The following is a 26,605-nucleotide window of genomic DNA, read 5'->3' as shown; positions in this document are numbered from 1 at the left end:
TGGGGCAACATAAAAAATGCTTTAAAATAATCGTTCCCTTATAACCATCTCTCCACTCCAGCAAAACACTGTCAGGGTCTTACAGCAACAGAGCTGGAGACTGCTTGGCATAGGGAGAATACCCAGATTGCCTTCACAAGGGAAGCCAGACAGGAAAGCAATCTCATCCCACCAGAGTGCTTCAGCTGTCGGTATTTGTTCCCATCCAGAATTAAAGAGTCAAAACCTCAAAATGTTTCCTGAGCTGATAATCCAGAAAGAAAGAAATTGAGTCAAAACTTCCAATAAAATATTTAAATAAAAAACTTGCTTCGAATCAGAAAAGGCAGCTTTTCATTTGGAAAATACCCACACGAGCCTTTTTGACACTTTCAACACCCTTTTCAAGCAGGGATTCACCAAAATGACTCCTGTGCTGCCAACAATTTCGGGGGGGATTTTTTCCTCTGAAAATTTTCCCAGCTAGCTCTCATCCTGCAAATGGCTGCTGCTGGGAGAAACCGCGTGGCTCAGCCGGGAAGGGTCTGAAAGACCTCGGGTCTCGAGATCTTCACAAAGGACTCTGTGCCTTCGCAAATCTCCAAGGATCCCTTATAGGCATCCTGGGCACGGTCACCCTCACCCTCGGGCCGAGGTCCAGGTTGGAAAGGGCAGACAACTTTGTGCCAAGTCAGCCAAGGGGAAGTCCATTTCTTTTCCCCTCCGCACGTTTATGAAGGGTCCTATCAAGAGTAATTAAAACAGATGGAGATACCAGGAGGTAGCAGGTAGACAAGCCGAGTGCTTCAGTGAATTTTGCATCCCTCTTCAGAGAAGCCTAATCCAAAACCCACTGATTTCAGCGAGAGTCTTACTACTGACCGCAACGTGAATCAGGCCCCCCATCACACAAGGGGACATCGACAGTAGGAGCTGGCAGTCGCACTCACTTCCTCAACTATATGAGGTCTGCGCATAGAGTTAAAAAAATAAAGCTTCAGGATTTTTTTTTGTCTTCCCTCCTCCTATTAGATGCAGGTGGGGCTATAAAACCTTCCTAGTGTGAGTCAGAGAACCAGACTTGGCAAAGCTGGGCCTGCCACTTTAAAAACAGAGCACTAATTAAATAAAGTAACAACAAGGGGAGGAAAAAAAAATATCTCTCTGTTTTTCCAATAGCTAATCCAACCTGAAATGAATTAAAAAATATTTTACCTGGACTCCATTCACATACAAAATAAGGGGAAAAACACACTTGAAAAAATTCACTTGGCTAAAGCCAAATCCAAATTGCCCTAGAATAAAAGTGCAGTTTTTTGGGTTTGTTTTTTTTAAAGGCATCTGGATAGATTCAAATTGGGCAAAAGCCTCCCTTCTGAGAAAAGGCAAAAGGAATGGGTTTAGCATCGCTGTTTCCCACATTGCCAAAGGCTTGAGATGCCTCTTCAGACTGATTTGGGACCAATCTGCACACGCCCTACTAGTACGACCAGTTCAAGACTTCGGTGTGCATCTTGGGAGACTGTAGCATTTTGCAAAGCTTCAGCTCCCAAAGTCACGTTACAAGTCCAAAGAGTTATCTTTTTTATTTCCCCCCTAAAAAAGGTGCAAATTTCTACGTCTCAGACTTGAAAGGCTCAAAAGTGTGACCCCTCAAGGTTCAAACCCCAGAAATTCTGCATTTTTATTATTATTTTTAAACTCAGAGGTTTTTTTTTAAATAAACCCATGCATTTTGGTGAGGTCTGGTCCTGACTTTTGAATGGCTGGTGTTGGGAGTTCTTGTAATACGTTTCTGGAGTGTGCATCATGTTCCCTTCTAGGACCTGTTAAAATTACAGGGTTCTAGCTTTCTATAGCTGTCAGCTAATGAGACTACTGCTTGAATTCAAGTGGGAGAAGCCATAAATTTTGCTCCGACCCTAATCTGAGCGTTATCACAGTCAACGATCCATTGGCTGCATTTCTACTGTTTCTTGCAACCCTACAACAAAACTCCCTACAGGTTTCCTGCAGAGCAAAGCTCTGTGATGTGAAGAACAGGTCTAGGCTCCCCTTAAGTCTGCCCTTCCTTGCACAGTCGTTTCCCTTTTGTCCCACAAGTACGTAGAGCGGTAGGATTTGGGCTCTTGTTTAACCTGTCAGCCCAATCATAATATCCATAGCTGATATGAATTTGTTCATCTCCGCCACAGAGCTTTCCCAGTTTACAGCAGCTCAAGGTCTGGCCCAACATTTACCATGCATGGAGAAAAGAGTTAGGCCCTTAGCCTCATAAGAAACCCTTCCTCCCCCTCTACAGCCCAAGTGATTTCATCTTCCGCACGTTCGCTCTCAAAGCAGTATCCTTGCACTGAAACAGGAATGCTATGGAAACATTTCAGGGACCGGTTCTGGTTTCACACCCGTATATAGAAATGCTCCCATTTCCTTCAGGGGGTCTGGCAATGTTCTCACAGATTAAGACCCAAGGTTTTTATCATATGTTGTTTATATTAACAAAAAATAAATTCCTGACAAATATTAGGAGCGGCAGGACACTTATGTAAACAATTGAGACAAATGCTCGGTAAGAATACAACTCATAGGGCAGGAAATAATTGATTTGAAACCACAGCTAACTCCTCAGTAAAGTTCTCTGCACCTCCAGAATTAATAGCAGCTGAACTTCATGCAAAAACCACTGGCTGAAGTTATATGATCGGTATTATATAGCATGTCAGAGTAGATGATCACAGTGGTCCTTTCCTATAAAATAATTTAAGTCCAAATTATGCACAAATCCTGCTCACGTGACAGTCATTCCATTGACTTCAATAGAACTCTTCCCCCTTGAATAAAAAAGGAGGACTTCCTGCAGAATTTCTCCCTACAAAAGGAGAAGTAACAGACACAGAGCATGCAGCCTGAAGTTATTAATTCCCCAGATTTATTTTTATTGAGAGCTATTTATAGAAGTATCTGCAGCTGCACACCTGAGAATTTCTCTGTGCCCAGCCTAAATTACCCATTGCTCCTTCAAGTGTGAACACAAGTGCAATAGTAGGCACACTGGCTTTCCTGTGCACTGCTGTCTCCTGCAGTCTGTGCACTGTATCTATCTTCTAGGAATATGGTGCATTCTCTATGCCATTAACTTCACAGTTGGATGCAAGCTCAGGAACCATGTGCACTGGGGTAGGGCACCTATTATGTGCCATGATAAGGTTTGTACTACCCTTAATGAATTGCACATGCAAAAATCCCATTAAAGTTAATGTTAATTAGAGCTCCAGCTATGCACTGTAAGGAAAACTTTGATTGGTGTGCATGGGAGGGCAGAGGTGGGGGAAAGATTTTACTGAGGACCAATGCAGTTCCTGCATGTGAAGCATCTCTCAGTCTTCTCTAGCTTAATTCTGTCCTCTTTTACAACCGGGCAGCATCTCTGACTTTGCTGGCTCATGCATCGTCTCTGTCCCCATCCACAAAAATACTTAAGCACCTCAAACACAGTGACAGGTATCCAGGTTGTAGCTGTATTGGTCTAGAGGCAAACAGAATCAAAACTCATAGCAGAGGCAGTATCTTGTATTAGACCAACTACATATTTGCAAAAAAAAAGTCTTTATTTGCAAGCTTTGGGGCACAGTCACCCTTCATCAGGCACAGGAGATTGCAAAACCTGTAAAAGTTCTCCTAGGTAGAAATGAAACCATAAAGCCGTGCTTCCTACCTACCTTTGGTGAGCGAAGGGATTTTAGGTTTCAAAGTATTTGTTTAACTTCCATTTAATCAAGTGGGTACGTGAGATTTTCTTTAGGGAAATTTACTGCGGAGACAAAAGGGAAAATAAAATTCTACCGATGGTGACTTTTCAGCAAGATAAACACTGCTTTTTTTTTTTAAACCATCATTTTATTTTAATACAGATGAGCACATCAACTATCACTATTGCTTACAGGAATAGCTCCTACTCTCTCCTTACACAACTTTTATTGATGTCAATGGAAGGATAAAATAAAGTCTGTAATTTTTTTCTTTTTACATGGTGCATATTAATTTCTTGCCAGCTATATACTTGAAGTTTCCTCGTTAAATGTTTTAATACAAACAAATTCACCATTTGTTTTAATGTAATTTCTTTTAAAAAGATGTACATGGCCTCTGTGAGAATTATTTTTGGAAGAAAATGAACTGTTAATAAGTCCTTCATCTAAGTTTCTGCACTTTTTAACTTTTCTCACCAGCTCTCCTCTGCCTTACAAAGTGCTAACAGGGCCTGTAAAAGTTCAGGAAATGTGCAGCATAAATAGTTTCTGCCTATTAGCGCCAGTGAAATACTCGCCGAGCCAAATTTTAATCTTGGATATGTTCAAGTGACTCTTGAGCAACTGAAGTCAACCGTTATTCTGGAGTTTGACTCCGATTCAGTAAAAGCATGAGGGCGAGACATAGGCAGAGGCACAAGATTTAGCAAGCGTCTAAGTGCTGTTCTGACCTGGGACTTTATTTTTAGTTGCAAACAGATTTTGGCTCATTAGCATTACCTTATGAATCTCTTTTGCATCGCCGCAGCAACTGCCAACTTTCCGACGAGTGTATAATAACTGCAAAGTATCCCTTCGGCATTATAGCGTGGGCACGCAAGAAAAACTGAGCTGCATCTAGATCAGTACTAATCTTAATCAGTACTGATTTTGATCGTCAGCTTCATGCCATTCGGCCATTCGTTGCACGGCATATATTGAAATACAACGTGCTTTTCTAGAAAATTAATGAATTTTATGTGCAGGAACAAAAATAACCTATCAGCTATTATCTTGGACCTCGGGTCTTTAGAAGCACGTCTCTTCCTATCCCCAACATTTTTCACATTTATCTTTCTTTTCAAAGGTTATATCTATTTGACTCTCAAAACTAACTGGTTCATTTTTCAAACAGCAAAGTGTTTTTTCAAGGAAAAAAAAAAAAAAAAGAAAAGCATCTGCATAAAATATGTCTATGCTCATTAGATCCATTTTCTTCATTAAATTCAAGTTTCTACATCCAAAAGGCATAAATCTGGGTATCGATTTAGTCATAAAATAATGAAACTCCCAGCAGTCTTCTAAAACCATTTCACTTGGATGAGCATATAAGCTTTTAAAATATCAAGCTATTCCAGTATTTAATACACATAACTGCTTCCAGAGGTCTAAAGGCAATAAGGCACATCTCCCCACTCCATTTGAAGTAGTGCCGTTTGAGCCAGCCAATGCCTCACTACTGGTTTTAAAGCTTTTGACTGTATTTTACTCCGGGTGCGTTTGATACATTCTCAACATGGACGATACACCCTGGAGCCAAAATCAATAACCTATAGAATCAAAGCTCTGTAAAGTAACAAGAGGCTCTTGGTGTTGTATGCCCATAAAATACATTTCAGTCTAACGCCGTGCTTCCAAAAGAGTCACATTCTGAATTTATTGGCCTGGTCGGACAAAAGATCATCCGACTGTACCTCCAAAACCCCTTTTCTGCCTTTATCAACAGGAGGAATGAAAAACTCAATTGCTCCACACTTTGTATTCATGGGCCAAGCCTTCTGTCCTTGTTCACACTGAATAGCACCTTATCATACAAGTATCTCTATTAATTTCTGCTGGAGTGCTCAGCCGGGATGAAATACGCTACCGTGCATAGAGCCAACACCTGTCTTGCGGACCATACACATTGCACGTGAGCACTATTTTGAAAGGTTTCATAGCAGAGAGCTCAGTAATGGTAAAGAGAACTTAATGGTCTCATTCAAGCTGGCCCTCTGCATTGAACTGAATTTAACCCATCAAAAGAGTGGTAAAATTAAGCTAATGGTAAAATATCAATGTTTTACTTTGAAAACCTTGTACTTTCCATTCACTGCTAGACAAAAAAAAAGAACCTCATGTAGACAAATGCCATGTGTTATAATACTGTGCTTTTCTAGTGGAAAAGTGCACATATGTTACGGTGGAAAATAACCCATTGTGCTAAATGAGACCATTTCTTGCCTTGACATTTTTTCACTAGTCTGCAGAGTTTAACAAACAAACCCACCTTGCATAATAAATCATATGCTCTCTTGGTAACTAGAAATAACCTTCTGAGTTTAGGGGGTTACAATATATTTTGTGCGCTGATACTTGCTCCGAGTTCCTCCACAACCTGTTCTCTCTCGTGCCTGTAACAAAAGGGAGGCTGGATTCCCCGCCACATTATCTCGGCTTCACAATGGTCTAACACCAGGATACACGTGACCGTAAAACTAGAGTAACAGATCCTCTGAGGCTAAATATAAGGGAGAAAATGGCTTTCAAATGATCTTGAAGAAAGTGGTACTATCAGATTTCAGTAGAGATGCTGGGATAATGTAGTCGTTAATCGGGGCCAGAGTATTTATATTAAGATTATTAATGTACACACAGTAACATCATTACTCAGAGTTTGATACAAATTCTCTCGACTCTGTTTTGCACAAATAGAATTCGATTTGAAAGATGATCTTAGAGTCCTTAGGTTGAAAGCATATAATATACACAAATTGGGCCAAATCCCCTAGTCCATCATGCTGACTTTAATCAGTCTCCAAAGGCTTCAAGCAAAGCTAATAAACTTATTTTTATTCTGACATACCCCTCTCTTCCCAAATTATCTAATTCCTGTAAAACACAGCAATGATCCCTACTAGTCTTTTCCCAGACACATTCACATAATCCTTATACACTGAACACCACAGAGCCTGAGATATGGGACCGTTTACTTGCCCAAAAGCTCGTGTTTCTCTCAAGACGGTATTGCTTTCAATATGCTATTTCCTGAGCACCGTCACGATAGGTTTGTTCTCCGAAGTCAAAATGCTTTTGTGACTCCTATCCACTTGCAAAGCGATTCTTCAGACCCGGTGGCAACGGGCAGACGGTGTGCTTCTCCACATCCTTGTCCCCAGAAAAGGGCACTACCCAGTTTTGAAAGCTCGAACAGCTGCAGAGTGGGGACGCAGTCTTTGCTTAGTGACATCTCTTGTTTTGACGGCTGCTTTCTGGCCACCGGAGACGCGGCTGACCAAATGTGCTAGGAAGCCCATTTCCAGTAGAGTGGACAAGAGCTTTGCATGACAAACTCTAATGTCTGATTTTTGTTATACCATCTGTCCTCTAGTTTCCAGAGTCTCACATCAGAGTCTTGATGATGTATGGTTACGCATGGCACTATCATTTATCTAGTATTATGTGGTTAAACAGATGCAAGCTGAACATAACAGAAAAGGAGCCCTTCACGCAGAAGCCTGCACGGAAAGCAATGCTCTTGAGCTGTCTGCAGACTCCAAGATTAAGTGTAAAAGCTGACAGGGGGAATATGCATTAAAAATGTGTGTTGACAGAATGATTTAACTAATATTTTAAAGGCAAAACATCAACTACATTTCCATATCATTTATAATCTTAGCAAACAAGGTATTACAAGGCAGGCTAGCCCCTTCTGTCATCATCTCCTTATGCTCTACTTTATTTTACCCATCTAGAATGTTTTAATGAAAGGAAGCTCTGGGACCAAATTTTCAACTGGTGTAAGAAAAGCTCCATTGCTCCCAAAAGGTGCTGATGTTAGGGGAGATATGCTGACTTTCAGCTGCTGGTGTGATCATTTTTATACTTGGATAACTAAAAAAAAGGTCTAATTAAACACACTTAATCAACATAAGCACAACCTAAAAAAAAAAGAACAAGCATACGTACAAAAAGAGTAGAAAACGTCAATATTCCCTTTATGAAAACTAAATGGCTTGCTCTGGAAAGTTCCCATTCTCCCCAAGAGGATGAAAAGATCATGATGAGTTAAGATTCCTGGCTTGCCTCCCTGTTAAGAGAGACACAAATAAGATGATTTGAGCTACAGTATCATCCTTGTCTGGAGAATACTTGGCTCTCGTTCCCCTTTTACACCATGGCAAACCCTACCACACCGTGTTCTCCCACAGCTAAGTCCTCGGCCTCTATAGACAGTTGATGGATCGACATCAGTTCATACCCACTCTGCATCCACTGCCCAAGTTTCTCAGTGAGGAAAAGTCTCTCAGTGCAAACAAACTCCAAGCTAGGCAACATAGATAAACTGGACCGGCAGCTTGATTGGTGAAGGGGTTTCATCCTCACTGGGCGCATCTACATGTGCATTAATGCACCATTGCTACTGTGCATTAAGTTAGTTCCTCTAATATGAGGTAGTACATAAATGCACAGTAGCCGGTGCTAATGCACAGTAGCAACAGCACGGTTTTTTTGTGATGCTTAATGTGCAGTAGACAAATTCTATGGTGCATCAGCACAGTTTTTGCCATGACACGCTAATGCACTGTAGAATTAGTCTACTGCACGTTATCTCATGTAGATGCACCCACTCACTATGTACTGCAGCTACATGCCCACGGTGTCAAGATCCTAGTCCAGGGCAGTAATGCTCCGTCCTTACCTTGACCAGTTAGTGGGCTGTCACTAATCACACTTGCACAGACTTTGAAATTCACCTAGAGTTTCCAGCTGGAGCGTGATGTCTTCCTACAGCCTGTGAGGGATGACAGCAACTACCTTCTCATGGTACCTTCTATGAGTAGATGTAAAGCGAAATAAAGTCAATGCCAAGGCAATTGGACTTTCGATTTTTCCAAAAACTCAATACATTACTTTCCAATTTCGATACACTAACTACAGGATGAGCCAGAGCAACCTCTCCTATCTACAAGAGGGAAGCTTGACTGTTCTTCAGCTTAATGTTGAAGGCTATAATTTGCTCAAGCAATCAATGCTGAAACGCATCACCAGGGAAATGAAACCGCATGTAGTCCTTCGGCAAGAAACACATATAGAGCAGCTGCAGAAGATGAAGCTCTCAGGCTCCCGCCTTGCAAACACTGTAGCCAGCAGGATCCATGGCCTTGCTAACTTCATCAGAAACGACCCGCCATACACTACCCAAGGACCTCGCATCTTTCAGAGTGCAACAGAACGGAGCACCTTCCAGGTCAATGACACAGTCATTGCCAATATATACAAGCCACCCTCTGCTGTGTTATCAATCGCGTCCCTGCCTATTTACAACCAGATGACATTATATGCAGGTGACTCCAACTGTCAACATCAAGATGGGGCACACTCCAGTAACATTAGCAACGAAGACAAACTTGGTCTCTGGAGAAGCCTGAATGATATAACCCTCATATATGGCCTGAGGAGCCACGTACTTTCCACTCTGGACGTTGGAACATGCGGACAAACCCAGATCATCTTCCATGATGGAAGGACAACTTGCATAAATACTGATAAGAAAAGTACTTGACGAGTTTCCATCCTCTCAGCCCAGACCCTCACTCATCAGTCCAGACCAGCTCCAAGATGGAAGTGTCACAAGGGGGATCGGCAGAAATACCAAAAGCGACCAATATGTAGAAGACCTGTCGAAAACCAACATTGATCAAGGATACAATACAAACTGCCCAATTGAAATAGCTAAGCCTGTGTACCTAGAGGCTACAGAATCCATTAGATACCATTCTGGGACAAGCACTGCGAAAAGCTCTTAACATCAAGCAATGCAATGACCCTGCAACTGTAAAAACGACTACAGAAAAGCTGACTACCACACTTAACAGTATCAGAAAGGAGAGGTGGCGTACTACCAAAGAAGGATTGGTTAAGACCCACTCAAGTAGCCGGTGAGGGCCAAATTGCTATAGCTCAACCTGTTTTTAACACTCAGATTGGGAACTAATAACTTTAGAGGTCATCTATGACACCATGGCAACTGTTAAGATTGTTTGAGATGTTTTGGCTCCTGAGAGAGCAGAGTTTTCATGGGAAAGTCTCTCTTTTCAAGCCCACTAAGCTCAACAGTGGCAGGCTCCAGGACAGAAATTGAATTTTTTTTGTTTTGTTTCACATTTAGGTAACGGGATGTGGTTTTTCATGAAATCATAAAAAAAGTAGAGCTCAAAGGGCCTTCAAGAGGTTATCTAGCATAGTGGTTCTTAACCTTCTGCACCTTACATCCCACCAACCATTTTATCAAAAAACTCTGTTCCACCATGATAAAAACAAAACCCCAATTTTTGCAGTTTGAGATATCTGTTGATTCATCTATCTGAAGTGCAAACAACTTTGATTTTTTTCAATCGGGCAATGAGTTGAAGTCCCACCTACACAACCTTCGTGTCTGTTGAGAAACACTATTTCTAGCCCAACCCCTTGCTCTACAGAGGATCAACCCTGTCTAAACCAGAATGACAGTTTGCCTGCTTCCGGTGATGGTTGGCGTCATGTTTTCTTCCAGCTGCTTTCAGAATACAAGTTACTTAGAGATCTCAAAAATGTTTGATGCCCAAAAATTCATTCCCTGTATCTCCAATAAATGATATTGTCTTGCCTAACAAATCTTGCTTCTTTTGCATCTCTGAACCATCATGGCTGCAATGTGGATGGTAGGCGAGGAAGATGAAGATGTGAATCCTTTTGCAATTTCCAGCTCTGAAAGGCAATTTGTTCCAAGAATATCACAATTCTTGTCCATTAACAACAATAAAGTTGCCACATTGGTTCTGGAGTTGATGTTAAGTGGAGATTCCTGGAAGAATAAGAATAGGAGTTGCTACTAATTAGAGATCTGGGCGGTGAAGGCCTCCAAATGACACAAGTCGGGAGGTAACTACCAAGTTGAACTTGCTCCACCCAGGTAAAAATGTTAGAATTTAGCTTTGTGAATGGAATGATACTCTTACTGCATGCACAATTAGCCCCTCAGATTAACAACTTCTTAGCAACTCTGTTTCTTAAAATAGGGAGTTAAGAGTGCAGGCTTTTATCTTATATAATCCTTTAAAGAAAAAAAAAAAAGAGAGAGAGAGAGAGAGAGAGAAAGAAAGCTCAGACACCTTTTGGGGGTTTAAACATCAAACCTTCAGCCTGAGACCTGTCTTTATCAAAGGAACTAGCAGCTCTATCAAGGGTTTATGTTCTTTAGAGGAATTCCAAATTGCCTGTTGTTTTTATAGACTGCCTACATAACAACCTCCTACAGTATTTAAATTTTCATAATTTTCTTCTCCTAATGTGATCTTCACATTTAAATGCACACAGGGTATTTTACATTTATCTATTTAATATCATCGTTATGGCTCCCTTTAAATGCCTGTTATTCAACAACTTATTAATAGTGAATTGTTTTTTGGAACAGAAACGATTTAAATTTAGTTAGCTTGTGGTGATTTCCGCTATTTTTCCAGCCAGAAAAAAAATAAAAGCAAAGAAGAATATATTTATAAAGCCTGTTTATCTGTTTAACTTCAGCTATATCATTATTATGGAGAGAAATAAAGCAGTTATTTGCCCTTTTTTTTTAAATGTTTGATTTTTAGGCATTAGCAAATATTGCTCCTGTGAAGCAAACTATTTATTACCAGTGTTTAATAAGTCTTGGTATATTAATAAATATACTAAATAGAGGTTTCCTTCCTCACCAAGCATTTTAAGACTTTTAAGTATATTCCACAACAAAAAAGAGGTATCTTGTTATTGGCAAGGTATTTCTATGAGCTGACAAATGATGGGGGATCAGAGATGGGCAATGGGTTGCTCCAGGGGTCCAGCAGCAATCTGGGCCCAATCCTCCCACCTCAAAACTCTGATTCAGTTGAAATATAATTTGGTCTGTAATTAGGTCTTAATCAAGACCAATATGTTCACACCCGCTTTACTTGAAGCATGTGATTGTTCCCACTGACTTCCAGCACAACATCTATGAACAGGCTTGACTTGATGGAGGTTTAGTCCCACTGTTTGGAAGCAGTAGTAAATATAATGTGAGTGATGGCGGCAGATTCTGACATTCATCACAAAACAAGAGACAAAAAAGCAATGGAGGACTACAATCAGGCAAAGCAAAAATTTTAGAATAGCTCACCATCTTTATTCAAATACAAGACAAGGTTTTTTCCCCTCATAGTTTCATAGTTGGTCAGGTCGGAAGGGACCTGAGCAGATCATCAAGTCCGACCCACTGCCATGGGCAGGAAAGAGCACTGGGGTCAAACGACCCTGTCTAGGTGATTGTCTAGCCTCCTTTTGAAGACCCCCAGGGCAAGGGCGAGCACCACTTCCCTTGGAAGTTGGTTCCAACTCCTAGCCACCCTGACTGTGCAGTAACATCTCCTGATATGTAGCCTGAATCTACTCTCAGTCAGCTTATGGCCATTATTCCTTGCAACTCCCAGTAGTGCTTTGGAGAACAGGGACTCTCCCGTTGCCTGCTGGTCTCCCTTGGCCACTTCACAGATGGCTACCAGATCCCCTCTCAGCCTTCTCTTGTGGAGGCTGAACAGGCTCAGGTCCCTTAGCCTCTCCTTGTAGGGTCTGCCCCACTGACCCCTGATCATGCAGGTGGCCTCTTCTGGACTCTCTCGGCTGGCCACATCCCTCCTGAAGTGCGATACCCAGAACTGGACGCAGTACTCCAACTGGGGCCTGGCCAGTGCTGCATAGAGGGGGAGGATCACCTCCTTGGACCTGCTTGTGATGCATCTATAGATGCATGACAAGGTACGGTTGGCTTCCTGACTGCGTCCCCACATTGGCGGCCCATGTTCATCTTGGAGTCAATAATGACTCCAAGATCCTTTTCTGCCTCTGTGCTGACAAGAAGGGAGTTCCCCAGCCTGTAGGTATGCTGCTGGTTCTTCTTTCCCAAGTGCAACACCTTGCACTTGTCTGTATTGAATCCCATCCTATTCTCATCTGCCCACCTCTATGACCTGTCCAGATCTAGTTGTAGCCTGTCCCTCTCCTCCAGCATGCCCACTTCTCCCCAAATCTTAGTATCATCTGCGAACTTGAACAAGGTGCTTTTCACCCCCTTGCCCAAGTCACTGATGAAGATGTTGAACAGTGCAGGCCCGAGGACCGAGCCGTGCAGGACCACACTGCCCACATCCCTCCAGGTCGAATAAGACCCATCCACCACCACTCTCTGGGTGAGGCCCTCCAGCCAATTAGCGACCCATCTGATTGTGTAGGCGTCAACACCAGTTGCCTAATTTTTTAATGAGGATGGGATAAGAGAGTGTCAAAGGCCTTCCTAGAGTCCAGAAAGATTACATCCACCACGACACCCGTGTCCAAGGCTTGTGTGACCTGGTTGTAGAAGTTCACCAGGTCTGTCTGACAGGACCTGCCTCAAATGAACCCATGTTGATTATCCCTAAGCATGATCTCCCCTGCTGGTCCCTCGCAGATGTGCTCCTGGATAATTCTCTCAAAAAGCTTCCCCAGGACTGAGGTAAGACTAATGGGCCTATAGTTTCCTGGGTCCTCTTTCCTCCTTTTGAAAATGGAGACCACATTGGCCCTTTTTCAGTCCTCTAGCACCACACCAGAGTACCATGAGTGCTCATAAAGCTGTGCCAGGGGTCCCGCAATGACCTCTGCCAATTCTATCAACACCCTGGGGTGGAGATCATCAGGACCTGCTGATTTGAACACATCCAGTCCCTCCAGAAGTTCCCTGACTAGGTCCTCATTGACCCCGGGCCTGGCTGTGCCTCCCCTGGGTCCGTCCAGATTCCCAGAGTGGGGATGTTCCTGTCCCTGCTCAGAAAAATGGAAGAAAAGAATCTGTTAAAGAGATTAGCTTTGTCATCTGGTGCTACCACCAGATTACCAAGCATGTCCTGCAGAGGCCCCATGTTTCTTGGTACCTTCTTTTTACCCGCTATGTATTTAAAAAAGGACTTCTTGTTATCTTTGATGCGGGTCACTAGTCCCAGTTCCATCTCTGCCTTATCCTTCCTAATAGCCCCCCTACAATCTCAAGCAGTAGAGGTATAGTCCTCCTTGATGATGGCCTCTCCCTTCTATTGGGTGTATGCTTCCTTTTTGGCTTTGAGATGTTCCTGGATGCTTTTGGCGAGCCATGGGGGCTTTTGAACGCTCTTGCCCCCTTTGATCTGCATGGGGATTGTCATCTTTTGGGCTTGGAGGATCGTCTCCTTAAGGAACGACCTCTCTTCTTAGATTCCCAACTCCCCTCGCCTCTGGGGGGGGGGAGGAGGGGCGCACCCAGACAGTGGTGGTGGACAGGTCGTTTTTGACCTGGAGGGACGTGGGCAGTGGGGTCCCCCAGGGCTTGGTCCTTGGGCTTGCACTGTTCATTGTCTTCGTTGGTGACTTGGACGAGGGGGTAAAAAGCACCCTGTTCGAGTTTGCAGGTGACACTAAGATGTGGGGAGAAGTAAGCACACTAGAAGAGAGGGACAGGCTACAACTAGATCTGGACAGGTTACAGAGGTGGGCCGAGGATGGGATTCAATACAGACTAGGTATAAGTAAATGCTAAAATGCTGCTCAAACATGTGTTTATGAAACACCTGTACAAAAAACTTGCAGCAATTCCAAAAAAGGCAACATGCAGCAATTCAGGATGAATTAAATCTAGGAATACTATATGCAAATTGCTACACCCATGTTTAATTTCAAGGTTATTGTTTTCATACTGTCTCCTCACTTCCACATGCTTAGGGAGAGCAAAGGAGAAAGGGAAAGAGCTGCCAGGTGAAACAGTTGCGGGGGAAGCAGAAGACAGAGGACTACCCGAGCCCCCAGATTTATTTTCCCTCCTATAGCAGTGGGAGCTGTACAAATTCAAGGCAAACCTCCAATAAATGGATTTTATACCTGTAAAATTATAACAAATTTATCATTTTTCCATATATAGAATCTAATTATGGGAGGGGGGTCATCTATTTATTTGAGTAAACATGGCTATAGTCTCAAGTAAATATAAATACAGTACTGCTGACAAGCAGTGCATACAGGAGCTGGGTGTCATATTTGTTACCTTGGACAATATACTCTCTTTTTTCTGCATACATTTGTGCAGGACATCAGGTCCATTGCTGTTGGAAAACCACTGGTCTGTTCATTGCCACCTTCAGACAGGCTTGCTGGTGGCTCTGCTGCTGAGGAGAAAGACTTTCCAAGTAGCCTCCATCACGCAAGCTGACCAACCTTACATCGCTTCTATATTCAGATCTCCAGTGGACTTATGTAAATGTTATACCCTTTTCCATGCACAAGATTTGCCTCCGAAGAAATCGAACTCCACCAGGCCTTCCCCATTGCCCTGGGCTCCCTCAGGAACAGCAGCATTGTTAGAGATGTCATGCTTCTGCTGCTGAAGTAGCAGATATGATGTAAATGCCTTGGAAAGTTAGGCTGAGCATCCATACTGCTTTCAGCAAAATCCCTCTATTACAGAGCTCACCTCCTCTATAACAGTGATGAGGATGAAAGCAAGGCAAGGGCACGTCTACCACATGGGCATTTTCCCCATTTGTCCTGCTACCCTCATGTGCTATAAGACAACTTCTCCCACCTGTGCTGTGCAAAGAGATGGGCACATACTGGCCTCTCCCTAATTTATTGTTACCTTAACAATAGGATGCTTTGGGAGAAGGTGGGAGCTCCAGTTTATTTATCTAACAACCTTGATTTCCAGAAGCTAAATTACATTGGCACAGTAGGATATTTGTAGGTCTATTCAAGGCAGCTCAGCTACCAGGAAAGTTAATATGTGCCTTGCATTTGCTGCCTTTCATTACAAGACAGGAAAGGGAAGGAGAGCAGGCTGTCGCGGTTAGCACACAAGCCAATTTGACTATTACAAAGCTAATTAAATAAGTCTCCTGTACATAATATATATCATCTCCAGATAGCAGCATACTGTTAAATTCTTCATCTTATTAAAAGCTTGCATTAATGCTTTTCCAACATAAATTCCCACCACGGACAGGTACTATTTGAGGAGCCCGACAATAGAACTGACCTAGATTAGGCTGACAGTGCCAAAAGATGTATCACCCATGGCTGTCTTCAAGAGAAGAAGGATGAGGAATATATTCTCCATTATTGCCTAATGCTGATGTACTGGCATTATCTTCAGAAAGCCACTCCTGCCTTGCCTTCTGATCTTTCAGTACAGTAAGTGGCTATCCCAAATGGAGGAATGAGATTCTACATTTGCCACATCTTATTTCCTGGTTTATAACTCAACGGTAGTGGGATTTAATGGAGCAACGATAATGGCTTAAATCCGTTGATAAGTCCTCCTATAGTTTACAAAATTACAGGAGAAGTCAGATAATTCCAGTCTATTAAGTTCACTCATTGAGTACAGCATGCTGAGAGAGAAGTTTGTGCTCCTCAGGAGCACAGCAATATGAATTGCAGCTCTTTAAAGAAAAGACACAGGGCCTGACTCTCAGTTATTCCTTCCTCGTGCTTGGGACTGGAACGTGCAGTAGGACACAGGGAGATGACAGTAGGACGAAGATCACTCTGCTACTATTCAGAGACCTATGCAATGTGAAATAGGGGGGCTTTAAAGATGCTTCTACAAATATTGCTGGGACATGATGGAGGAGCGGTAGACTGTCTGTAGATGCTTCGACAAACAGCTGTTAACCACGTGTCCCCTGCAGTGCCAAACTCCCTTGCAAGCTAAAGCATCCCTAAATGCTCTGACTTAACATGCTGCAATCTATGGACCCAGCAGAGCAGAAAACAGTACGGGGATGCATTTCTACCCTTCAGCCCTGGGGGCAGGGAGCAGTGCTGGCATAGTACCTTCATGCTGTCTGAGGTTAGGGACCTGTTCGCAAAATGCATGCTCAGGGAAATATTTCTATCCCCTCTATATGGCCAGGAACAGGAGTCTAGGCATCCCTAGAGCTAGCCAGGGCTCTTATCAAAGAATCCTTATTCAAAAAGTAACTGGCAAGCAATCTTTTACTATCGTACCACTTGCAATGCAGAAAGCAGAGAGTGCTGAAGAGCAGCAGTGTTTCCAACCTGCATTACTGAATATTCAAAAGATATGAAAATAACTTTAAGAGTCTCAGAAAATAGAAATTCCAAATATTAATAGGAACCCTACCATTGACTTGAGCACAGCACTCGCATTGACATTGTGAGATTTCTCAGTCTTAGACACTTGATTGACACTGACGGCTCATTGAAAGCATATGCAATGTCAGTGCTACGGTGTTAGGCTCTTCCCTGACTTTGTAACAGCTCCTTCAGATTTTTTAACTCCTCCCAGTGACATCCCAAGGGCAATTGTATCGACAGAGTAATATTTCTGTTACAATGTCAGTGTACGAGATACCTTCCTTTTGAGGGAGGTGGGGGAAAAGTCTCCCGTTGTCCTCAGCACATAGCGGTTCCCGGGTACGGTGGTCAATGGAACCACTATGGATGATGCATAATATAAAGTGACACAGCCTTGGCATTCGGCCACAGATGGGGATTTTCTAGTTAAACCACATTGAATTTTAGGACTCGATTTCCAGGGTGCTTGTGTACCCAGAAGTCAATGGAAGCCAAGGAAAACTTTCATTGAAAACCCCACATCTATGATAAACAGGCCCTGTTTGCGTTTTGTGAGTAGGAGAATGAGGCCAAGGATCTATGTAGGAGTCACATTTCTCTTTAGTAATTCATTGGAGCATTTCCACTAAAATGTCCCATGGTAGAGCTGACCTCACGGACCTATTTATTTTCACTAGAAAAGGCTACAGAAGAAATGCTCTAGAAGCCCAGTTAATTCCCTGAAAGGTATTCCCTGTTGAAAGAAGTCAGCAGAAGTCACATAGATATCGTCCTGTCTTCAAAACCCATCCACTAAGAAATGGATGTGCACAAAAGCAGCCTATTTCCCTGATGTCCCAGAGGGGGAAAATACTCTATTGCCACCCACTTTTACTATACTTTGGGGAGAGGGAAATGAGAGAGAGACAGAGACAGAGAGAGAGGGAGAATAAAAGACTTGGAATAAAAGATAAATTACCCAGACTCACTCTAGCTTTAAGAAGATAAAGTGAAAATGAATGTCACCATGTGTCACCTACTGATTTCATCTAGTAGGAAGGAAATTCAACGTAGATTCAAAATACAGGAATGAAAAACCCACTGAACAAGCAATGGAAGAGGACAGGGGTCAGATGGATCCTCAGCTGGGATAAATGGTCATGTCTGGGGTCAGTGGAGGATTTGGTCCAAGATCTGCTGAAGATATTTCTAAAATACACATGCATTCCCAAAAGGGAGGAACAAGATAGATTCTCAGTTACACAAAGCCCCTTTTTTCCCCTCTCTCTTATATTTCCACCCATTTCACATGGCCTGAGTGGCATAAAGCAACCTTAACCTAAATAAGCCTCTAGGCCAGTATTTTAGAGGGGTGCATCCGATTCACTGTGAAAATCTAGGACAGACTTTCTGCCTCCTTTGCAATGGAGGTTCCCCCAAAATGCTTGAATTACCCACAGAAATGTCCCTAACCAAAGGAAGAAAAGTGAAGTGACAATAATTCATCATCATAATCTGGTTGATCAGCTGGAGTACAGAAATAAAAATGCTACCTCTTAAAATAGAAGCCTGAATTATCTTGATTTGTACATAGCAATAAGTGACAACAACTTTGAGATAACACTTCTCCTTATCCACATATTCAAACACAAAGTCAAAGTTGAGTGGAAAAAATATTGCTGCCATGAAAGATAAATATATTACTTATATTAGCTAGAACAGGAATATGTGCCACTGCATAAATATTTAAATACAAATTTGGAAGCTGTATATTTTAAGGAAGCCTAGGCCAGTAAGTATCGGAATATAAATTCATGTTCACAATTTCTTTTTCTTAAAAACCGTATGAATACTGTTTCACAGAGCAGACATGGTAATAATTTGCCTATGTTGTAGAGATATTCATATTGCACTCTGCTCTTTTGCACTCTGCTCTGTTAACATTTTCCATTTCCTTTTAGTCCAGAGAGAAAAGTAGAACTACTGACTGTAAGTATTTCCATTCAAATTCCTTATATTTCATAAAAGGAATTATATAATTTGTAAGTCTCATGCCATGACCAAGACAAGTTTTCCCATATAGACTATCAACTCTTTGATAGACTGCAAGCAATTCAGTAGTTTTAGACGGCAATAAATGGTGCTGCATACTTTGAACTGATGGGAAGGACATGGGGTTTTTTTACTCCATACATCTAAGGTAGTCTTTGGATCGCATTGCTACAAAATATCACTAAAACTACAGTAGCTGCAGAGAATCTAGGGTTATAAAAACATGGATAAAAAAACCCCAAAAAACTTTGAGAGTTTGGAAGGGAAAATCACAGGACAAAAGTCAATCTGTTGCTACTGTGCAGTAGGAAGAGACTCTCTCTTTGAGTGCATTAGTCCATCACTCCTACAGGGTTTCTTGCTCTGAAGTAGCGGGCATTGACCATTCCTCTGGACAAACCCACATATACACCTGATCTGATTATTTCTTATACAGTTGTTAATTTATGAAAGCCTAATTAAGCCTTCCTCACCGAGGCAACACTAGTATTTAGCTTTGACTCTGCAAACCACTGCTTAAGATGACTTACAGCTCTGTCCCAGGGACAAGTCGAAAATGTTCAAACAAAACACCGAGTAACAAAGGAAAGATTTAGAATTAGCCTGGCGAGTGCCATGACACTGAAATTTAAGGCATGCCAAGAAGGTTGTGATTAAGTCTGTGAAGGAAATCGAGTCTGGCCACATAATTTATAAACATCAAAACTGCTTAAGTGGGTCTAATAATAAAATGGACATGGAAGAAAATAAGCAAGTCTCCTCTGGGTTGACCTCAACCCAAAAAATTTAAAAAGGCACTTAACTCAGTTTGGCCTAGATCCAGAAAAAGGGACTTAAGTAACTTGGAGGCATTTGGCTCTGTAAGGGAATCCAGAGCCCTGTATTGGGTACCTTGGCTCCTTATGCAGAGCATGGAGAGAGCTGAGCACCTGAGAACAGCACTGGCAAACCAGCATGCAGAGAGAGCAACTGCTTAAGGAAGTCACTAAGAAAAGCTAATGCCAAACAGCGTGCAACTGAAGTGACACCCCTCGCTGCAGAGCTCCGGGGGCATCTCCGCTCCCTTGGGATTCACAGCCCAGAAACCTCTTTAGAGGATGCACCTCTGTCTTTAGAAAGAGGACCAGATTTTAAATGCAGCCACTGGTGAAGGCTGTTGCTGCTCTTCCTCCTTGAAGAGTACATCAGCGGCTACCGCACGCAGCCGGCAGGTGGAGAGACTCGGGTTCAAGAGGAGCAACGTCCCTTGGGGGAGACGGGCATGCCTCACTTCTGGATTGTAACCAGGCATGGGCTCCACACTCAGCTGCTCAGTCCCATCAGGAATGATGTGGTTTTGGGCATGCCAAGAAATGGCAAGGGGGAACTTAATAGTCAAAACCTGAAAAACGTCCCGAATGTAGGGACCCACAGGGTCAGGAAGCAGCTGATTGAGGGTTTCCAGGCTAGAAGGAGGTGTACAGAGTGGCTATGGTGGCCTTGCTAGGGCTCTAGGGACATTAGTTTGAGTCTTGTTTGGACTCGCACTGAAGGCTGCCTGTATGAGACCCAGCCATAAACAGGTGCCTGGTCATTCAGGCGGGAGAGTCAAAGGCAGCTAGATGTGACATTAGTCCTTTGTGTGCTGTCATCTACTTAAAAAGCTGCGCTGGCCCAATGGTAACCTCAGGCAGACCTCTGAGTGTAAGTTAAGAGAAAGATGGTAACTAAACCAGGTACAAAATGTTGAAAGGGACACACTGATGTGGAAAATGCCACTTAAAATCATGCTATGCTAATGCACTAGATAACTCTCAGAAAAAAAAGGAAATCCCAATTACATCAAAGAAAGAAAGGACTGAACTTTGCAACTGTTTTTATTCCAATTTCCAACTGGTTCGAGTGCCAATGCATGACTTTTACTCATTCAACATGCAGCAATTGCTCAAAAAGGAGTGGCTTGCATATGTTATGCATCTGAAAATGAGAAGTGGAAATGGAAAAGGAGTTTTAAAGATAATTGGAGCAAATCCTGTTCTCTCCAGTTTATTCTACCTTATCATTGACATCTGTTTTTCAGCCAGCTTACTTTATGATTGAGGTCAAAAACGGAGGTAATTTTGACTTTGTGTCCTTACCTACAAAACTGGCTTGAACAACATATGTCCCTCTACAGGTTTAAATAGGATAACAACAAAGATGCAAAATGCTCTCCTTCCCATTGAGCAGTTAAGCTTGTTCATTAACATTTTAGCTTAAAGGGCAATTTGCTGCCCATCACTGTGTGGATGGCCTTTTTAATAAATAATGCATGTTGTGTAATGAGGACAATAAAGGCCAAGGTAAAAATGTAAAACATCTTAATGGGAAGGCTCGATGAAAGGTCCTCATCACCTTTTCTAAATACTTTATTAATCATCTCCTACTTCAGAGGGATTTTTTTTTCTTTAAAAAAAAAGTACAAGTTCATAAAGCACTAATAATATGCTACAAATTGTTGAAGGAGCAGAGTTCAGGTGTGTTATTCCAATTGTTCGCTAGGAGTGAGAGAGCTTAAGCCCCATGACACGCTTAAAGCGGTGCATAAGTGATGCACGGGGTCTTGTTCAGGCCACCTACGCTAGGATGATTTTCAGTCTGAGGAAATAGAAGATGGCTTCCCAGTTTTCAAGAGGGGAACATTTACCTTGAGCATGAAGAATAATGAAGTGAAATAATTGCGTTAACTGGTAGCCAATTAACACAGATTATATTTAATTCACTTTTCCATTAGGTAACTATTAAAATATATTTAATCGGCCCATATGAAAACTGTGCATGACGACACCTTCCTCAATGGCAGGCTCATTTGCAGTTCCACTTCTTTTCTTTACCTCCGTAAACTAGCTCCACTACGCTCCAAGGTTGCGGAGCGAAGAGTTGGGAATAAGGATCTAACTCATTAGCATAGGTTGCAGCCCTGGGACAGGCACAATTCATCTGCCACGGGAGGGATCACTTCTTCGTGCATTTCCTTCATGTGCTGAGGGGCAAAGGAGTCAGCTGCAGCTCCGTAGGTAGGAAAGCAGACATGGAAATACTATGCTGTCATTTCTTGGCCAGGAGATGAAGATTATGTCCAGTAGAGGAGCTCTCCAGAGAACAGCTTGGCTTTCCAGCCCGTGTGCCTCAGCACACCAGGATTCAAGCCCCGAGACAGGTGGCGGATAAGCCAAGACAAGAGATCCCATGTTATTTAACTAGTGGTATTGGCTCAGTAAGGCTAGCCGGATCAGAAGCTGGCATGCTGCTGCTTTCCTTCAGCATGGAAAGCTTTCATTTAACACAAATTCATTCGCGCCTGCATGATAGGCATTTATAGATGTGCTCCAGGAGGTGGGGAGGGATGACACTTTAATTAGAGTGCCTTCAAGAGCCGCTCTAATTAAAAGTGCCCAAAGCATCACGTGTGTCAGCATCCCTGCGCTGAAAAATGGCAGCAGGGGCATTTTAACAAAAGCGCATTGAACCACCTTTAGTTAAAGAGCCCCTGCCACCATTTCTCAGCACGGGAACACCGATACCCATGACCCCAGAGCCTGCTGGAGTGCGGTAATTACCACGCTCCAGCAGACTTGATCGAGTCTGCTCCAACCCATTGCAATTACAATGCATCAGAGCAGGTTCTCTGCACGTCTATAGGCGCCCAATAAAAAAAAAAACATGCTGTTTAGTTAATGGGCATAAAAATAGGCCAATGCGCATTTTTATAGCGCCTCACAATGTACTATATTTACTGCCCTAGTACTATATTTACTAAATCTAGTACTATATTTAATGCATGTTAACTAAAGCACATTAATGCACGTATAAGTGTGATGTACATGACTCAGCTGTCACAGAAACCACATCTTCCTCTTGTGGGGAAAAAGCTCAGCCCTGCATCCCTACATGGCCGGAGACTCTGCTGTCTGGTGTGTCGGGGCGTGGAGATCGGCTGCAGAGAACTATTGCAAGCGGTAAATCTCTTGAAAAAATAATCTGACTCACCCTGGAAGGGGAAAGGGGAGATTTAATATGGAGCTCTACTAGTGAGGAAGGGGACATGTTTGAGCCTCCTGTTATTTTGAGGCTAGAAGGGGATGAGGTTTCACCAGGATAGTTTAATGTGCGTAAGTATATTCAAAGCATGAAAGCAGCTGAACAATATGTGAATTATGAACTAATTGTGGGAGGATGGAAATGAGAAGGTAAATTTCATTTACATTATCTCCTTTTTTTACGCTTGCTAAGATCTAAGGTAAAGGCTTGGTCTCTTTCTGGTCCATAAAATATGGATTGCTATTTTCAAACTACATCAACACTGCTAATAGCCATCCCCATTAGTCAGCCGTATAATAGCCTTATGATGCTATGAAATATTGACATGATAAAGCAACGTAAGCCAGAGGTCACCGATAGTGCACGCTTTTATATTGACAAATAAATGCAGAATGGTAAATACGCTCCTCCTGCCACCTTTCTACTTGACTGACAATCTATGAGAAGTTAGTGCTAAATTGCAGAGCTCTTACTCACCCTTGAGAGTGCTAACTCAGGCCAGGAGTCCCACTGAAGCTAATGGGATTACTCTTGTAGCTTCTCTCCAATGGGAGGAAGGCTTCCAGCAATCTGGCTATGAAAGAGCTAGTGCTGAGGATTTCTGAGCAGGTCAAAACCAGTGCAGATCTACTGCTTGTGGGAGCAGGGTGCAAGGAGCCTGCCGAGCAGGTGCAGTATCCCACACAATAGCCAGCTCTACAGAGGTCCTCTCAGTATGGACAAGGCATTTTCAGGGCAGGGGAAACAAGGAATGGCAGGGCTCATGGAGACCGTGCCTTGTTCAAACACACTATCTATAGAGGGGCAGCTGTGACCCAACTCCTGCAGACCAACTCCTTGCTACAACAGCTTCAGTAAGAGGTCACTGCAATGTACTCATTCACCTCCACGGGTCCCATCTGCTATTCAGTCCATCTGCTAGGAAGAGGATGTATTATCTACTCTACGGCAATTGCACATAGAGGCTAAAGGAGTTATCCGTCTTGCAGATTTACCGCTGTATTTCAAGCAGCAACTCTCGGTCTCCATCAGCCCTCCACAAATTGATCCTTCCATTTGGAAAAGAAACACCACATGAGAGGAAGAGCAAAGAAGGGTAACCAACAATTTAGGTTGGGCCATTCTCACCTGAAAGTTGTTTGTACCGCCTGTTTGAAGCCAATCTTTCCACTCATAATTGAACTCACCGTGCATTTTATAGGATTGATTTTAGCAAAATTTTCATGGCGCATTAGCACCTACAAAATGTAGCGGTTTGCTCATGGAGCGGTGCTTACCGATCAGTTAGCAGAATACGTTCTTAAAGCATTACGCTAGAAACCGTCCAGCTAAATCTATCCGCATCTCTCGCAGTTCAGACTCTCAAAAAGCCAACCATTCCTCTTGGTCCCAAGAGCTTCAACACGCATCCCTGCCCCGATTATCTCCTGGCTTTGTTATTGCAATGTCTTGCTCTCGCCGATAGTAGCATTGCTCCCTACGTCCTAGCCAAAATTCACCCAGAAAAAGCAATTTCATAGGCTGTCATTCAGACCTGGTCAGCTGTGCTGCTTGAATCTCTCCTCCCCCCCTATTGCTTCAAGTTTTCCACATTGCTTGGAATATATTTACTCTATTCCAGCTTGCCAACCTTTCACCCTCCTTTTACACACCTCTTCTACTATGACCACAGGAAGGGAACATTATAGCTGCAAGAGATACGCACACCCCCTGTATACATATATCAACTGCAAAGTTAACCCCCTGCTAGGACCTTCTGTCTTCATCTTTTAGAGACAAATCTCAACATCAGCTTCTGCATCTTTGTAGAGCCCAAGTGTAAAAATCAGATACCATTGTAAACATTCAGACCCCTGCCCTTCGTTCACTAGCATGTCAAAAATGCTCCTGGACCTGCAAAGTTTTCTAGACTGCAGGAATTATTTCCAATGGATGTGAGGGGCTGTGACATGCGAAGCGGATCAAACTTCATACAGCTGAACTCAGCTCACCCAGATTTGGCTGCCAGAACAGGCCATTGCGACCAGAGAGATCTCATTCAGGATCCCTTAGATGATGATGAAAACTCATTATGGAAAAATATGGAGCAATCCAGCTAGAATTCCCATTAGTGGGGTCCGAGGAGTTATTCCAGATCCTGCAACTGTGTCAGTCTATGACCTTGGCCAAGTCCCTTATACTCTCTAGGCCTCAATCTCCCTAACTGAAAAGTGGGGAGCACCCACTTCCCCTGAAGCCATGACATGGTATTTAAACCACGTACAGATGAAACTCTGCTGATGTTTGTAGCATGATGCGACTCCCGATTCCTTTCTCCCCAGAATCTGGAGCTGCAGTTTCCAGGTTCTGCTGCTTCTGACACGGGCCGATGAAGAGCTGAACCCACATGCTAACAACCTCTTCTGACGGAGCTCTTCACTTTTTACTCTCCCTAAACAAATGTCTGTCTGATTTTCCTCTTGCATAAATAAATGGCTGTTACCTGGTCCTCATTCCCCTAAACTCTGCAAAAGTCCTTGCTGCTTTGTGCTCAGTCCTGCACACAGGCCTTTCCTTGCTTACCTACTCATCTCATCTGCAATTCCTGCCTACCTGAATTGCTGTGCCAGACTCCTGGCTGGTTCGCGGTACCTTCATTGGAGATACAGTCATTCATGCCAGCTGAGGATTCAGCTCATTGCCAAGAAGATGCACCCCTGGGTGCACACCTCGGTATCTGGACCAGACCTATAGTACCTACAAACTGTGGATCTCTCTTTTCTCTCTTGGCTTCACATCTGAGGCTCTCAGGGGAGAGTATGATATAGGATAGGGTCCACCCAACTTGCCTGCTCCTTTTCCCAGCCTCCCTGTATCTCCCATTTATCACCTACCACAACTTTGATGTTGTTTGTTGGGAGTGAAAGGGAAGAGGGGACTCCTTGGCCCGGTAGCAGCCCATCCAATCAGGCCCGTCACCCCATCATCTCATACAGCGCTCCCCATTTAAGGGTTTGCTCTCACAGGTTTCTGAGGGCTTGTCAGGGCTTTGGCTATTATAAACTAGGCCCCTTTTTCCTCTCTGGCTGTGCCCCACCTTGGTCCACCAATTAAAACCTCAGCCCTGGGGTTCAGCCTCAATATACCACTTTCTGCTATAAAAAAAAAAAAAGCACGGGGCTGTCTCCTGGCCCCTGTAACGGGGCACACCCCAGCACCCTGGTTCGTGGTCTCCTCTGCCCCTAGAGCTACAGTCCAGCCCTCCAGTTACAAGTCCAAATTGAACCAAAACACAAAGCCTCTTCAAAACAAAAACAGCAGTCTTCCTCCTTGGGTAAATGCTACTCGCAGACCTTACCTTCCCGGGAGCCTTCCTCCCAGCTTCGCTAGGCAGCTTGGATGCCCATTCGTCTCCAGCAGCACCTGCACTCTCGAGAGCCCCTCTCCCAGCAGCCCAGGCTCCCCCAGTATGGCTCCCTGCTCAGCTTGAATCCCTCAGTGTAGTCTCCTTCCCATCACCAGACCAGTCACCCCCACCCAGTCACCAGGTGCAGCTAATTGCTCCATTAGCTGCCTGGCCTCATCAGTCCCAAGCTGGATGCACCTGCACTCATTTCCAACTGCCTTTT

General features: G+C 43.3%; 1 long non-coding RNA gene across 2 annotated transcripts in view; it reads right to left on the bottom strand.

Annotated features, from left to right (window-relative positions):
• Window positions 1–26,559, bottom strand: part of LOC109286205 (uncharacterized) — a 372,088-nt gene extending 345,529 nt beyond the window's left edge. Inside the window, exon 1 of one of the 2 annotated variants that reach the window (XR_009455937.1) lies at window positions 26,335–26,559. This is a non-coding gene — a long non-coding RNA (uncharacterized LOC109286205). The remainder of the gene's footprint in view (window positions 1–26,334) is intronic. The other variant, XR_009455938.1, reaches the window with a different exon arrangement.
• Window positions 26,560–26,605: the final 46 nt, after the last annotated feature.

The sequence above is a fragment of the Alligator mississippiensis genome, chromosome 12 (assembly GCF_030867095.1).
Source record: "Alligator mississippiensis isolate rAllMis1 chromosome 12, rAllMis1, whole genome shotgun sequence".
Lineage (NCBI taxonomy): Eukaryota > Metazoa > Chordata > Crocodylia > Alligatoridae > Alligator > Alligator mississippiensis.
The sequence above is the reverse complement of the archived record's forward strand: the minus strand, read 5'-3'. Positions and strand labels throughout refer to the sequence as shown.